This window comes from Pinus tabuliformis, chromosome 6 (genome assembly GCF_031772625.1).
Source record: "Pinus tabuliformis cultivar Carrire ecotype Pingquan chromosome 6, CPIR1, whole genome shotgun sequence".
NCBI classification, from domain to species: domain Eukaryota; kingdom Viridiplantae; phylum Streptophyta; class Pinopsida; order Pinales; family Pinaceae; genus Pinus; species Pinus tabuliformis.
In genome coordinates, this window is record NC_142292.1 from 1,659,198,738 (window position 1) to 1,659,215,501 (window position 16,764).

The window sequence follows — 16,764 nt, forward strand, 5'->3', positions numbered from 1 at the left end:
ATGTCACAGAGCCCATATAAGTGCATAGGGAGCCGCGCTACCAAAGAAAAAATTGCGTAGGATAGCCAGAAAGTGGCCGCTAAAGTCACTGCTCATGATTTGATGATGAGAAAATTCCCAAAGGGAGCGTGGTGGCTGCATTTAAGTCAGAATTTATGGACCAGATCTTTGAAAATCTGCCACCAATCTGGCATTAATGAATCAATTTTGGGGGGAACGGTCAGATTTGAATGTGAAAGTGCCTATAAATTAAAGGTGGTTGCCCAGCAAAAAACATTTGGCATTTTAAGAAATGAGTTGTTGAGCTCTGAGGCACACATGAACCGTGAAACCTTTAAAGTTTTTCTAGCAAGTTCTGTATTTGAGACATTGCCACAAATGACACGGGAGTTGTTGCATAGCATCATGTCGACACCCACATAATCTATGAGCACTGAAGTAGTGACAACTGAGGGAGCTATTCCAAAGGTGGCTATGGCAACAGATGGAGCTTCCCTAGAAGTTGCACCTATGGAAGTGCCTAAATCCCCCAAGACACCCTAGCTAAGGCCTACGTGTCATAGACATTTTTGTGCCTTACAGCATGAAGCATGAAATTTCCATAATCTAAGGGATCCAAAGTCCCTAAACATGTTGTTCCTACCCCTAGAGGAACAAGGTCAGCAAACCACAGCACTGAATAAAAGTTCTCCACCTGAAAACACTCAAAAACAAGGCAATTCTGGATCATGTCAACTGCTCCACTGAGCATCTGCGCTGAATGTCAACTGCTCCACTGTCTACCTGCGTTGAATGTCAACTGCAAAGAAGGCTACCTGTGCTGGGCGAGTTTGGACATGTGGCATAGTCATTCCTCAAGGTGTCAATGCCCAGGAAGCTTCCAAAATGACACTTGGATCAGGGAATTCGACTGGTGATGAGTAAGAGGTTCTAGATCTCCAAGTGGAAGCAAGAACCTCCAAGTGGACTCAAGAACTGAAGAAGAACTGAAGTGGGAGAGGACACTAGTCAGCTTCATGCCAGCCTCAAGCTGACTCATCCTTTCTCCAAAACTCCTATATATAGATCTCTCTCATGAGGTCTAGGGGGCCTGGAATCTTGTGAATGTAAAGAATTGCTGTTGGTTTGAGTTTAGAACTATTGGGTGATTTGCTTTGAAGGAGGTGAAGAGGAGATTTCTTTCTGCTGGGAAGGTGATGCTGGATTGGGCCTCTTATGGTTGTATCACTTCCTGAACCTTGCTTCTTCCATTAATAAAGCATTTGAGTTTCTTCTATATGCATGTGTCTCAATGATGTATTGTTATACTTGTGTATTTGATTTATTCTAATCCTTAAATCAATTATGAATGTATGCTTCTTGTAGTTTCCCTCTCTTGCCATTTTGCAGGATCTTGGTGTAGCTGGGCCAGTGAAAGAGCAAGGAGCTGGGGACAAGCAGGAAAGAGAGAATATTGGATCAATCATTAGCGAAAGACATCGGTTAGTGGATCTCTTTCTCCCCTCTTTTACATCTCATAAAGAAGTAATCTCAGATAGCTTTGCTTTGATTGTTGAACTATCACCCTTAGAGTGGGATAGGGTCATTCCGTATTGGATACTTTTCCCAAAAACACTACGCCAACCTAGGAGGGACTAAAAGCGAAGAAGGAAAAGTAGAAAATGCCACCGCTGGTGCATGCATCATCTAGAAGGCACCCACAGTTAGGAAAACCCACCGCGCAAGAAAAGGCCAAAATGATTGACCTAGACCTAGAAGAAGAGGTTGAAGAAATCCCCATAGATGATGACGATATTGCAGTAGAAATGGAAGCTGTTGAAATTAAGGGGTCATAACCCATATCTAAACTTCTTAAATACATTCCTCCACGCACGGACAAGATGAAGGTGCCCAAAGATATTGATGAGAGTAAAGTTACCCTGCACACACCCCTCTTGCAGGACCAAATCGTCTTTGATAGATCGCACTTGGAGAGTGTCACCCTTTTGAAATTGGAAGACTGGGACTTAGCAGACACAGAGAACTTCCCTCATTTAGTGACAAACCAACTTATGCACCGAGTCTTCGACAAAAATACTGGAGTGACCGCATTGGAGCCAAGGAAGTGGCTGAAAGGTGTGGACAATGTAGGTCTGCTAAACCTGCTATGGGTGCCACATTACAACCACGCACCTATCACGCTGGTAGTGATCAAGCAGCTAATGTGCTTGGTGCACGATGGGTGTCTATGGCTGGAGGATCCAATACCCATCATGGACATGCTAATCCATAGGATCACACTGCTTCCATACATAAAAGAAAATTCGGCCATGGCATTTGGTGGAAAGGCCAGTGAGCATGCACTTGCTAAGGCGATGAAGGAAAAATCCAAGTTGGTAAAGACTCCGCGTGGCTATTCCATTTCAAGCATCTATGACCCTGTGGTCAAAGTGGTGATGCAAATCTTAGTAGGAAAAATCATGCGAAAGTGTCGCACAAATGAAGTCCCAGCACTAGTGATATCTTTAGCGATCCAATGTGTGGAGGGAGTTCAATTTAACTAGGCATGCTACCTCTGCGGTGAGTTCCTATTGAACTACTGTGAGGCACAAGAGCATAGTAAGACCTTTCACTATGCATGGCTATTGCTGCCCATAGTGCTGGTTGCATGGGAGCTAACTAAAGGTAGCCAGTTCCCTCCAGTCGTTCCAGACCTACCAGAGGCAATGAAGTTTGCTTCATTGTGGGCGATGAAGGATCCTCAGTAGATAAAGGACAACAAGATCTTCTGGATCTTGATGGAAATGAGCATACACATGGCCATCAACCACAAGCCACAACTGATACCTACAAATTTTGAGAAGTTACAGGAATGCGTGGAATTCAAGGCTAACTTCCACCATGTGTCAATATGGGTGCAGAAGGACCCCAATCAGAAATAGCACGACCTACCATACTTGTCCACCAATAATGCAATTGCAGCAATCCTCGACGGCAGGGCCTAACAAGACCATCGCGCAACAGAATAAGGAAGAAGTCAAGCTGAAGATGGAATAGCTTGCTACGAAGAGGAGAAAGGAGGCAGATGACAAGGCCAAGGCAGAGCGTGCTTTTACACAACAATCAGGTGGATAGGCAAGCGAAGAAGAGCGTGACTCTGACTAGAGTCAAAAGTTTCCTTCCCTGGAGACCAAGGAACAAGATGATTAGATGGAACAAGGAGGAGTAGACCTGGAGACAACTCCATTCCACACCAAGCACACTAAAGATCTAGAGAAAGTAGGGCGGCTAAAGAAATCCAAGGCTAACAAGACGTCTATGGACCCGATCACCCTAATAGAGGAGGACTTAAACGACATAGGTGATACAGTGTGGGATGCCATTGCGGAAGTGTTGTAGGAGTTCGAGCAGCAATAGAAGAAAGCGTTGGGATCTATACAGACAGGTCTACATGAGCTGCAAATCCACGCATCACAGATATAAACCAACGTAGCATCAACTAGCTTGGTGTCGGGCAACTTAGAAGCTGTTGGTAACAGGATCCCCCAAGGATATTTTTGGGGCTAAAAGCCCATGTTTTGGTCAAATTTTGTAAGAAAATTGTAAATACCCTCCATTTTTTGGTCGCAAAGCACGAAGGTTTCATGAGTCATAAAGGGTTGTCCGCCCTTAGTTTTGTAAAGTAAAGTTGGTTGTAAGAGATCTACCCATGGTCCGTGGACCATGGCATTGTATAAAAAGAGCTAAGCTCTAAGAAGTTTTAGAGACACACAAGATAAGAGAGTCATAGCTTTGAAGTAAGAAGTCTAAGTTTTGGGTTGTAGCATAGGTAGAGGCTCTGCAGCTAAGTGCGCAGAGGCCTAGGGTGGAAGTCTGCAGCTGAGTGTGCAGACCCTTACATCTATGTGCGCAGGGAAAATAGAGTCTGTAATTACTTGGAAATACCAATAAAGAAGAGTATTATACAATTCTGTGTCTTTGTTTCTTATTAATGCATCTTGTCATTTTATGTATAAATTCCCTTTTTTAATGCTTATATGATGCACGAATGAATGCAATTACATTGGATAACTCAACGCAATTAAGGATATCTATTTACGTGGTACTAACCATGATTATCTAATGAGATAAGTAAGACACTTAGACTAGTTTAGGAATCTACATGGTACGCTTCCATAGCAGTGCGAAAGTACCTAAGCCGCAAGTTATGGTTGTGCGGAGGGAAATCATACTCTTTCATGGAGGTACTAAAGGGCGGAATAAAGGTCTCTTCTGGCAAGCCCTAGAGTGAAGTGACCTGCGTGATGGCAAGAATAAAGGGAATAAACCAACATCATAACCATCTTAGGGTGTGAAAACTTAGTTCCAGTATCCCCCCATACTGCTTCGGGTGAGACTTCGGTCTACACTCTACGGCTGATGCTGAAACGACCAGCAGTGTAGGGATTTGTTTGGCTAATTAATACTAAACCTGGGTCAGGCCCCCTCAAGCCAACAAATGGTTCTGTTGCCGAGACAAGAATCTGCATAAGAGATGTGTGATGTCATATCACTGGAATCCAACTAAGAAATAAATTGGAGATTGGTTGGATAGGAAGATCCACAAATTCACGACGCAGGAGAATAGAAACCCGTGACTGACAAAGGAATAGTGGTTTGATAGATACCTATATAAAGAGATCCATGAAATATTTTTATACTCTTTTTCAGTTGAGTTATACGAGTGGATCACAAAGCTAGCAGATAGCCAAGGAAGGTGGAAACTTGACGGTCCTATTGTTTGGACCTCGGAGCTAGTACAAAAATTGGAAGCATCTTGTTATAGACATTTTGGGCACTGCAACCCAATCATATATGTCCATAAACCAAGGGCTTCTGAGTACCTAAAAGTGTTGTTTCATTCCCTAAAGGAACAAGGTCAGCTGATTACATCATCTCCCAGAATTTCTCCATAGAAAACTGCTCAGAACTGGCCAAAACTGGACCATACAGGCTGCTTAGTGCTAAGGGTGTGATGCATCTCACCTACCTAGTGTAAAAGGTGCGATGCATACTGGAAATCCCTTCTGTAGGGTGTGATGGGTGAGAATGGACAAATGGCAGAGAAATTTTGCAAGGTGGATGATCATGGAATCTTCCAGAAACTTCTCCTGTGACACTTGCCCCTTTGAATTCACCCAGGGATGAGTAAGAGATCATCAATCTCCAAGCAGAATCAAGAACTATCAGAGAGAAGACACTAATCAAAATCCCAGAAGCTGACTCACCTCCCTGCAATCATCTATATATGGATCCCTCATCCTAGAGATCCAGAGGCTGGAATTTTGTATCTTGTAAGGAAGTGTTGTTGGTTTCTTGGTGGAATATCATAGTGTTGGGTGATCTAAGCTTTTCATGAGGTGAAGAAGGGCTTTCATGCTGGGAGGATGATGCTGGGTCAGATCAATGGGTTGTAATCCTCTCTTCTAATATTTATATCAATAAAGCTATTCAAGTTTTCCTCCACATTCTTGTATGTCTGATAATATATGCATTTGTGTGGTCAATATATATCTGGTCCTATATTTCTTATGATTGTAAATCTCTGCACTTTGAAGGTATTATGTTGCTTTGAATTTAAAGGTACTCTTTGAAGCGGAGTGGTCAAGGGAGAAGCGGCAAAGACCTGTCGGTGGGGAGAAGGAACAAGCAAAGAACCGAATGAAAGATCGAGGTTGGTATTCTTTGATACTCCCCTGTCTACTTCTCATAAAGGAAAACGAAAGTAACTTTAATCTGTTTGTTTCTAAGATAGCTACCCATCTTAGTGGGACTAGCAGCTCTGCATAGACACTAGATTTCCCGATAACAAAATGGCGACTCCACTGGGGAGCGAATAACTTGTTTGCTTGTCTATACTTGTTTGATTTATAAACTTACAAACGGAGCCTGAAGTTAAGCCAGCTAGCCTTCGAACTGCATTTGCTATGCAAGTGCAAAGTTGATCAATGCTGCTTCAGTATATCTCTGAGTTTTGTTTATAAATTGAACAATTGATTTGCAAACATCCTAATTTCCCTAGTGGTGGCTCTAGTAACCTCATTAGATCAGCCCCTATGATTTCTATTTACTGACTATCATTAGCTCGGCCTAAATCCCTGAAATAAGCTGCAAACTGTGACCAAAAGCCAAGTTGAAGTCTCGTCCCTGGACCATCACACTTTCTCCTCTTGGGAATCTAGATGCATCGCACCTCCCATGTGCAATAGGTGTGCTACATCGCACTTTCCCTGTGTTGCATGTGCGCTGATCAGATAAGACCTCTTCTGCTTCTAGATTTTGGTTTCTTTGTTCACTCTCTTTAGTTTTATTTAGGATTTTTGCTGTCTGTGATCAATATACCTCTGTGGAAACTCCCTTCCTTTGCATGATTCCACCTCCATAGTACAAAGAATTGTGAATGTTTTTTATGTATTGTGCGCCATTTACAGTCCTCTTTTACAAAAAGTAGCGTAATAAAACTGTCGTCTTTTGATTTGGAAGTGTCACAAGTGTCGTCATTATCTTCCTTTCGCTTTTGAAGAGAAATTTTTTAGTACTATCACCTTGAAAAGATAATTCAGATTTGTACTCAGCATTCTTTATGTCATTCACACATTAAGAAAACAGAAAACAAACACATGCATGTGTATTTGCATTTAGACTGCTTGTTGGTTTGATTTAGGACAGTGCATCTAGTGTGTGCTCTCTGCTCTATGTTGAAAGAATATCATCTTTCTTTCTTTAGTAGCTAGGATTTTCATTGCAAAAAGAAGATTAAATGATTGTTTATCATCTTAGATTGCATTTTAGGAATTGTATATCTACATCACGCGGTGAACCTGAAAGGAAAATTTCTTAAGAAATATCAACTGTAAAATAAATTCAATGAACATAAAAATGCTTTGGAACCTAATGCACAACATCTAGAAGTCTAGGCTAGAGATGTATTCCGGCGTCGTAAAGCCTGGTAACTATCGTTTTCATCGTAGGTTGGGTGATTCCTCCTCTTTGAGATGAAAAGCGCCAATATGCACTTGTGCTCCCATGTACCGTCGAGTATATATTGGGATACCACAATAGGCTATATCCTTTATCCATAGGAAGCCGTTTCTGCCGCCCTATCAATCGCAATGCACTAAACACAACATTTAGGAAGATTGACTACCGTAATGTAAAAAGTATTCTGCAGTTTTGCCATTGGTGTGGTAATCCCTCTATCTAGATTTCCAGAGTAGTCTCTTTCGTTCCTTTTCAGACTCCTTAAAGGAAGAGGTCCATCTAAGCACTTGTCACTTCAGGCTCATTAAAAATCGAAGGTGACTAGAGTCATCTTTTGTTTTTTCTCGACTCTTAAAAATTGAAAAAGCAAGTTGTGTCAAAGCGTTTAAAATTTATTTTAATCAGAATAACATCACTATTCCCTTGTTGGTCTTAGGTTGAGAAAATGGAGTCCACCAACCAAGGATTTCCCCTTGGAGGAAATGTTGGTCCTTTATCCTCTTGGGGAGATGTTTGTGCACCTCATATGGCCACATTGTCAAATTGTTAGGTGTGGAGCCTGATTATCTTCTATATTCAAAAGTATCGCCACATAGGACCCCAGTTCAAAACGTAAAATATTCGCTGCAGGGGGGTCCAGGGGGGGCGGTTGCGACCTTTGGGAGCCCCCTCTAGCGGGGGGTTTCGAGGGCAGCGCCCCCGAAGCTAAAAACAACTGTAAAATTGCCTTGTAAAAGTATAGTAATTTCTAGTCAATTTGGGTCGTTCATTAGGCGGATGATCTGACGGTAGAACTTATTTTTAGTTTAGGGTTTTTTGCCCTAGAAGGCAACCCCTCTCTTTGTATGAGGGTATTGTATTTGAGGCTGTGTGATAGATGTGTATTCTGTGAGCGAGAAACAGAGAGGTGAGACTGTGAGATAAAACAGAGGATATTACAGCGGATTTGCTGTAGGTTGTGTCTCTTCATTTTGCTGGATAATAGAAAGGAAGGACTGGCTGTTCAGGGTGGACGTAGCCCAAACTGGGTGAACCACGTATATCTGTGTCTCTCTTGTTTTGTGCGTTTTCTGTGTTTATATTTCTGCAATATTTTATGTGTTCCATTGATCCGTAATATATAATTTTCTAACAACTGGTATGAGAGCCGAAGGTCTATTTGGCTGATAAACTTGCAGGAAAGAAGGGTTCCTGGTTCGAGTGGGAGAAATGGCAGAAGATGGTAAGTTTAGGGTCGAGAAATTTAACGGCCAAAACTTCTTGCTGTGGAAGATGCAGATGGAAGATTATCTGTATCAGAAAGATCTATACCTACCATTGGGCGGAAAAACAAAGATGCCGACGGGTATGAAAGATGAAGAATGGAACCTTCTCGATAGAAAAGCACTCGAAACAATACGGTTGTGCCTTGCTGCGTCAGTCGCCTTCAACATTTTGAAGGAAACCACAACAGAGGGTTTGATGCAGACGTTATCGAAACTATATGAAAAACCCTCGGCCTCAAACAAGGTATTTCTTATGAAACAGTTATTTAATATGAATATGTCAGAAGGTGGATATGTTGCAAACCATTTAAATGATTTTAATATAGTTACAAGTCAGTTAAGTTCTGTAGGGGTAAACTTTGATGATGAAGTTAGAGCTCTATTATTCTTGCGCTCATTACCAGAAAGTTGGAATGGTTTGGTAATGGCCATTAGTAACTCCGTTTCTAGATCTAGTACTTTAAAGTTTGATGATGTTGTCGGTGCTATCCTTAGCGAGGAAATGCGACGGAAAAGCTCCGGTGAGACATCGGGAAATGCTTTGAGTGCAGAGTCTAGAGGAAGAAAAATGGAAAGAGGAAAGAGCTCAGGATATCGCAGTAAATCAAGGAAAGGCAGATCCAAGTCCAGATCGGGGATAGTGTGCTGGAATTGTGGAAAGAAAGGACACCTCAAGAAAGATTGTAGATCTCGGAAGGGAAAAGAAGGAGATGCACAGCAAGAAAACAATCATGAAGCAAATGTGACAGGTGAGGTGTTACAAGATGCTTTGATTCTTTCTTTCGAAAATATTACTGATTCCTGGGTGGTAGATTCAGGGGCTTCATTCCATGCCACACCTGATAAGAAATACTTTCATGACTATGTTCAAGGAGATTTTGGACAAGTTCGTCTGGGTGATGATAAACCCTGTAAAATCGTTGGAATGGGTAAGGTTCTTGTAAAATACCAGAATTTAAACCAATGGCTATTAAAGGAGGTAAGGCATGTTCTAGATCTAAAGAAAAATCTGACTTCAACAGGGCAGTTAGGCGGTGAAGGTTGTGTGACAACTTTCACAGATAAAGCTTGGAAGGTCACTGAAGGAGCCCTGGTAATAGCAAAAGGCAAAAAGGTTGGTACATTGTATTTATGCAATGGTATTTCTAACTCTGTTAATGCTTTAACTTCCAAAGGAGTAGATGCAACATTATGGCATCATAGGTTTGGACACATGAGTGAAAAGGGGATGAAGATTCTTCACTCAAGGAATTTTTTGTCGTGTTTGAAGAATGTTGATTTGGACTTCTGTGAGAACTGCATTTATGGAAAACAGAAGAGAGTCGGATTTCTCAGAGTTGGGAAAGAAAAGAAGAACAAAAAAATAGAGCTTGTGCATACAGACGTATGGGGACCTGCTCAGATATCATCTCTCGGTGGCTCTCGTTATTATGTTACTTTTATTGATAATGCAACTAGAAAAACTTGGATTTATTGTATTAAGAATAAATCTGATGTATTTGATACTTTCAAGAAATGGAAAGCTTTGGTTGAGATTGAGACAGGAAAGAAATTGAAGTGTCTTAGATCAGACAATGGAGGTGAATATTGCAGCAAAGAGTTTGATAGGTACTGTTTAGAACATGGAATTCACAGAGAGAAGACATTTCCAAGAACACCACAAGAAAATGGTGTGTCAGAAAGGATGAACAGAACAATCATGGAGTGTGCAAGGTGCATGAGATTGCATGCAGGATTGCATTTACAGTTTTGGGCAGATGCTGTAGATACTGTTGTTTATTTAATAAAGAAAGGGCCTTCAAGTTCCTTGGATGGTGGTGTTTAAGAGGAAGCATGGACAGGTAAAAAGGTAAACTACTCTATTTTAAAGCCTTTTGGTTGTGAGGCCTTTGTCCATATTAATAAAGAAAATAGAACAAAGCTTGAGGCAAAGTCAAAGAAATGTACCTTTATTGGATATGGTGTTAATGATTTTGGTTATCGCTTATATGATTACGAAAATCACAAAATCATTAGGAGCAAAGATCTAATATTCAATGAAAAGGTCTTGTATAAGAATCAGTTGCAGGAAAAGAAACAGGAAAAGGAAAACAAGGAATATGCAGTTCTTGATGAAATCACTGAAAAAGTAAAGGTGCATAAAAAAAATAATAATCAACAACCACAATAACAATAACCACCACAACAACAACAGGCACCCCAAACACCTAAAAGTGGTGTTAGAAGATCTACCAGGATAAGTAGACCTCCTGAACGATACTCTCCTTCATTATATTATTTATTGTTCACTGATTCCAGTGAACCCGAATGTTATGAAGAAGCAATGTAGGTTGAAAGCAGGAATAAGTGGGAGGTATCCATGGAAGAAGAGATGGATTCCTTAATGCATAACTAGACTTGGGATTTAGTCAGGTTGCCTGTAGGAAAAACTACATTGAAGAATAAATGGGTTTACAAGCTGAAGGAAGAAGATGGAGGAAAATAGAGGTATAAAGCTAGACTTTTGGTGAAGGGGTTTGCACAGAAGAAAGGTATTGATTTTGATGAAATATTTTCTCCTGTTGTTAAAATGACTTCAATCAGAACTATTTTAAGTCTTGTAGTAGCTGAAGATTTGCATCTTGAGCAGTTAGATGTAAATACAACCTTTCTCCATGGGGATTTGGAGGAAGAGATATATATGCAGCAGCCACAAGGATATGAGGTGAAAGGGAAGGAGAAATTAGTGTGCAGGTTGAAGAAGAGCTTGTATGGCTTAAAACAAGCTCCAAGGCAGTGGTATCTAAAATTTGACAAGTTTATGTCTGAACAAGGTTATATTAGATGTCACTCTGATCATTGTGTTTATTTGAAAAAGCAAAATGATGGCAACTATATTATATTGTTATTATATGTAGATGACATGCTTGTTGCAAGATCTAACATGCAGGAAATAAATGTGCTCAGAAGAAAATTGGCAAATTCATTTGCAATGAAGGATTTAGGAGCTGCAAAACAAATCCTTGGTATGAGAATAACTAGAGACAGAAAAAATCGTAAATTAACATTGTCTCAGAATGAGTACATACAAAAGGTGTTGAAAAGATTTAACATGCACAATACAAAACCAGTTAGTACACCTTTTGCTAGCCATTTCAAACTTAGCAAGGAAATGTGCCCAAAGACCCAAGAAGACATGATTATATGTCTAAAGTTCCATATGGATCAGCAGTTGTAAGCTTAATGTATGTAATGGTCTGCACAAGGCCTGATATTACACATGCAGTGGGAGTTGTAAGTAGGTACATGAACAATCCAGGAAAGGAACATTGGATGGCAGTGAAATGGATTCTCAAATATTTGAAAGGTACTACAAATCAAGCATTATGCTTTGGTGGTTCAAGCATCTCCCTACAAGGATATGTTGATACAAATATGGCATGTGACAGAGATAACAGGAGGAGCACTACAGGATATGTATTTACTATTGGAGGAACAACTATCAGTTGGGTTTCAAAAATCCAAAGTGTTGTTGCACTTTCAACAACAGAAGTAGAGTATGTTGCTGTTACAGAGGCTAGTAAAGAAATGATTTGGTTACAAAGGTTTATGGGTGAATTGGGTAAGGAGCATGATATGGGCACGTTATATAGTGATAGCCAAAGTGCCATTCATATTGCAAAGAACTCAACATTTCATTCCAGGACTAAACACATACAGCTCAAGTACCATTTCATATGATCAGTGTTGGAAGATGGAGAGTTGAAGCTGGAAAAGATACACACTAGCCAGAATCCTGCAGATATGCTAGCAAAAGTTGTAACCAGGGAGAAACTGAGAATATGCTCAGTTTCAGTTGTTCTTCAAGGATGACGATGAAGATGAGAAACAACCAGGTCCAAAGAGGAGTCATTGTCCAGCAAATGGAGCAGCGGTGGAGTTGCTACAATCAGTCTCCAAGTGGGAGATTGTTGGGTGTGGAGCTTGATTATCTTCTATATTCAAAGGTATTGCCACATAGGACCCCAGTTCGAAATGCGTTGCCGCCCGTAAAATATTCACTGCAGGGGGGGTCCGGGGGGGGGCGGCTGCGACCTTTGGGAGCCCCCCCTGGCGGGGGGTTTTCGGGGTCAGCGCCCCCGAAGCTAAAAACAACTGTAAAATTGCCTTATAAAAGTATAGTAATTTCTAGTCAATCTGGGCCGTTCATTAGGCAGATGATTTGACGGTAGAACTTATGTTTAGTTTAGGGTTTTTTGCCCTAGAAGGCAACCCCTCTCTTTGTATGAGGGTATTGTATTTGAGGCTGTGTGATAGATGTGTATTCTGTGAGTGAGAAACAGAGAGGTGAGACTGTGAGAGAAAACAAAGGATATTACAGCGGATTTGTTGTAGGTTGTGTCTCTTCATTTTGCTAGATAATAGAAAGGAAGGACTGGTTGTTCAGGGTGGACGTAGCCCAAACTGGGTGAACCACGTATATCTCTGTCTCTCTTGTTTTGTGCGTTTTCTGTGTTTATATTTCTGCAATATTTTATGTTCCATTGCTCCGTAATATATAATTTTCTAACAATTGTCACTTCCAGGATTGACGATTGGCTTGCCAATATGGCTCTTCTCGACCTCCTTCATTCAGAATACCGTGATTCCTGAACAATCAAATCAGTAACTAGACGATACTAGAGTTACCCCTCAACTTTCTACTTCGTTTGTTTCTCCCTCTCCTCCTTTCTCTTCACTTGATGAAGATGGTAAAGCAAAAAATCAAGTAACTAAGAAGGAGAAGAAGGGGAAGGAGAAGAAGGAAAAGAGTCAGAAGGATCCAAAGGAAAAAAGGGGTAACCATGCGTCATCTAGCGAAAATCCACACACGGCATCGTCCAGACCTAAATCTCCATGTGTCATTTGCAAAGGGCACCACTATCATCGAGATTGTCCTCGTATCCCCCGAATCTTAAGGGACTGGTCTCCTCGTTTGCACAATCCGGTGTCATTAACCTTTGACGATCATGTTGAAAGAACACCATCAACTAGTGAAAATGAAGTCTCTGGACAAAAAGGAAGATGTAAATTTCCTTGCAAACTGTGCGAAGGAAATCATGCCATCCACCATTGTCTCTTCCTGGACGAAGCTAAAAGAGTCTTGATTAACCGTCCCGCTTCACCGTTGCGGCTTCCTCCTAGATACAAGAAACTCTTGCCGAGTCCATCGTTAGTTGAAAAGTTGACTGACACAACTTTGTGGTCGATCGAAGCATCTATCATTGAAGATAAATCCGTTGAATCCATACCAGACAAAAGTCAAAAGGTTGAGGTGGCAGTCAACTCGATCTTGTCTTCGGAAGGTCCATCTTCAGATGATACAATCACCAAAGAGAATGAGAACGACACCATTCAAATTTTTTTCATAAACACAGACTCCGATGAACATGGGGGCAATCTACCCATTCCTTTACCATAGGAATGAAGTTCGTTAGAGTCATACCCGGTCGTTTAGTCGGTCCCACCTCCAAGCAACCTAGTCGTTTCCTTCAATTGGAATCTACTAGGCAGACCCCGTTTACTGGCTAGTGTACCATTCTGAGTCATTGTTCAAACCTATAGAATGGTCATGGTCACTACCATCATAGATGAGGGGGCTTCTGTGAGTATCCTTTCCTCAACTTCTTGGAAAGCGCTTGGTTCGCCATCGCTTTTGCCTGAGATGTGGAATCTAACAGGCTTTGATAAAGGAACTAGTTGACCGTTATAGATCCTTCCAAGTTTGCCTATAACTTTGGGAAGGAAAACCATTTATATGAATGTAATGGTAGTCCAAGGACCTTTATATTATAATCTGCTCCTTGTGCGCGACAATATTTATAGCATGGGAGCCATTGTCTCCTCACTCTTTCAAGTAATGTGTTTTCCGCATGAAGGCCAAGTGGTCCGGCTCATAGACCAGCTTTCGTTCCCCGGCTCACACATAGCTAATAGTCAAATGCCATCCCTAAATGGTCTTTTTACACAAGGATTGTCTCATCAATCTCCAAACCGTCCACCTGAAGAACGTGAGTAATTCAGGGGTCAGGACTGAAACCTAGGGGGCATTCACCCTGGTCTGCCTCGGCAGGAAAACTATGGGTATAGAGTAGGTTTCTGTGAAGGAATGTGACTGGTCCAACGCCCATCCATATAGGAAGAGGGTATTAGATTGGAATAAGATACCTCTGTCAGAAGGTAGGCCTTTCCTGATAGAACAAATGTTTTGTCTACAAATTGAAGGGTAACCTGGAAACTCTACTTCACTATACCTGGGGGCATGCAAACCTTTTTGCGTGCAAGTGAAGAACGACCATTTATTTTCTTAGTTTGTAGATTCTCAAACCCTTTAAACTCATAGGATTGGTCATTCCTAATTTTCATAATGAAAGGATGCGGAGCAAAGCTTCGAAATGTGCAAGCTCCATAAACAATGGAATCTACCGATGAGATTTCCTTATCATACAACTGGCACGATTAGTTTTTATGTGAAGTTCAAACTCGTTAAAAATTAAACCTAAGCAATGAGAAAATGTTTCCCCCCAAAGTTTAAGATCATTAAAAAATGAACCAATTTTCGGTAAATAACCCTGGTGAATGCATTATCATCCACTCCGTTTTAGCCAATCATTCGCCTCCATTTGATTTTTTACCCCTTTTGAGGAACAACTGCGAAGAGTGATTCTATTAGCCATCTTTGTGACACTGCCGTGATTGGAAAATTCCAAACCTTACCTAGAATCAGTTGCTACTTGAAATTATCACTCGTTCCTCAAAAAACGAGTCTCCTTTAATATCTTTTCATCTGACTCGTAAAATATGAAAAGATTGCCGAGAAGTTGGCCTCTCCAGCTCATTAAAGCTACCGGGAGTGCTATCCCTCCTCTAGATTTTAATATCTTTGGACCTGAGGGATTATTACACAAAAATATCGAGCGCTTGTCTTGTTCGGCTCGTTAAAACTATTGAAAATTCATCCCTTTCGTATTATTTTATACTTTTTCGGACTTAAGGGATTACATGACGAAAAAGGATCACTGGAGTTTCCTTTCCGTCCATTTTCAGACTCTCTAAAATTGAAAAAGGACCGAGTTGTCTTTGTCATTAAACTCGTTAAAACCAATAGTGACAAACTTGTCCATACAGACAAGAACGAGTTTCACTGTCACTAGGCTCGTTAAAACATAGCGACGGGTTTGCCCGAAGGGAAAATTATAGAACAAGCATATGTTATCCTCCTCAAGCTTGATAAAAATAAAGAGGTACTGGTCAGCAATGACTGGGGAAAAATTGGGAAGAAAACTTGAAGAAACTTTATTCGTAGTGAGTCGCTCTTGAACATGACACTTTCACTCCATCACCATGATTGAGTCAGGTTGGGTTATTCCGTTCACTGGTCATATTACCATTGGTCCACCGTACCATCCATCTTTGGGGTTAACGCTACCAATCCATTTCAGTGTCGCCGATATGTTCAAGAGAAGTCGATCAGAGAATTCACCAACCCATCTTATGTCTCATCCACTGCAATACCTTTACACTTCATTCTTTCATGACCGCCACCTTGAACCCCATATCATCAGATTGTTTTCACCTCCAAAAGTTATTTGCTCCGTTCTGTGTCATAGATGTGGGATTCATTAAGTCCCTCCTACGACGGGTCACTTCTTGTCGACATCAACTCATTATCCAAGAAGTCAACCTAGGAACAACCTTTTCAGTACTTTGAAGCATGCATGCCTTAATGGCAAGTTTCTCACTTTTGGCGATAGGTTTACATCAATGGCCTTCGACCGAGAGATTTTGCATGGTGTTCGACGCCAAGTCCCAATTTCACACAACGTGAATTGTACTATCGTACCTTGAGGGTCATCATCATCATCGATGATTCCTCTCGTGCCTGTTAACAACTTACATCATTGGCTGGTAATCTGGCGATGTCTTTCCATGTTCGACTCCAGAACATTTTTCACATGGATCGACTTGTGCTTCGGGCGAAGATCGGACGAGTTTGAAGAGCCTGGATCTAGTTGCATCCATCCGGGCTGCGATATATTCAAGAAAATAAAGACATCAAATGTACATCATTGTTGCACAGATGATCATCCAAATCAAAGGATGATGACTCTATCAGAATCATCAGTCTGCCACACAGACGGTTGTCTGTCCTATGTACATGAAAATGAATTTATAAAGCTGAGCATGGGAATGCACGCCTCAGCTAGATCATGAAAATATTATGAAGATAATGTATTGTATTGTATCTTATTAGAGGTCACCTTCTGGTTCGAAAAACCTTGGATCCTCATGATAAAGCATTTCACCTGACATCAAAAGATTAACGACCTCATGCTTTAGGGGGAAACTGTTATAGAAATTTTTGGGCACTGCAACTCCAATCATATATGTCCATAAACCAAGGGCTTCTGAGTCCCTAAAAGTGTTGTTTCATGCCCTAAAGGAAGAAGGTCAGCTGATTACATCATCTCCTAGAAGTTCT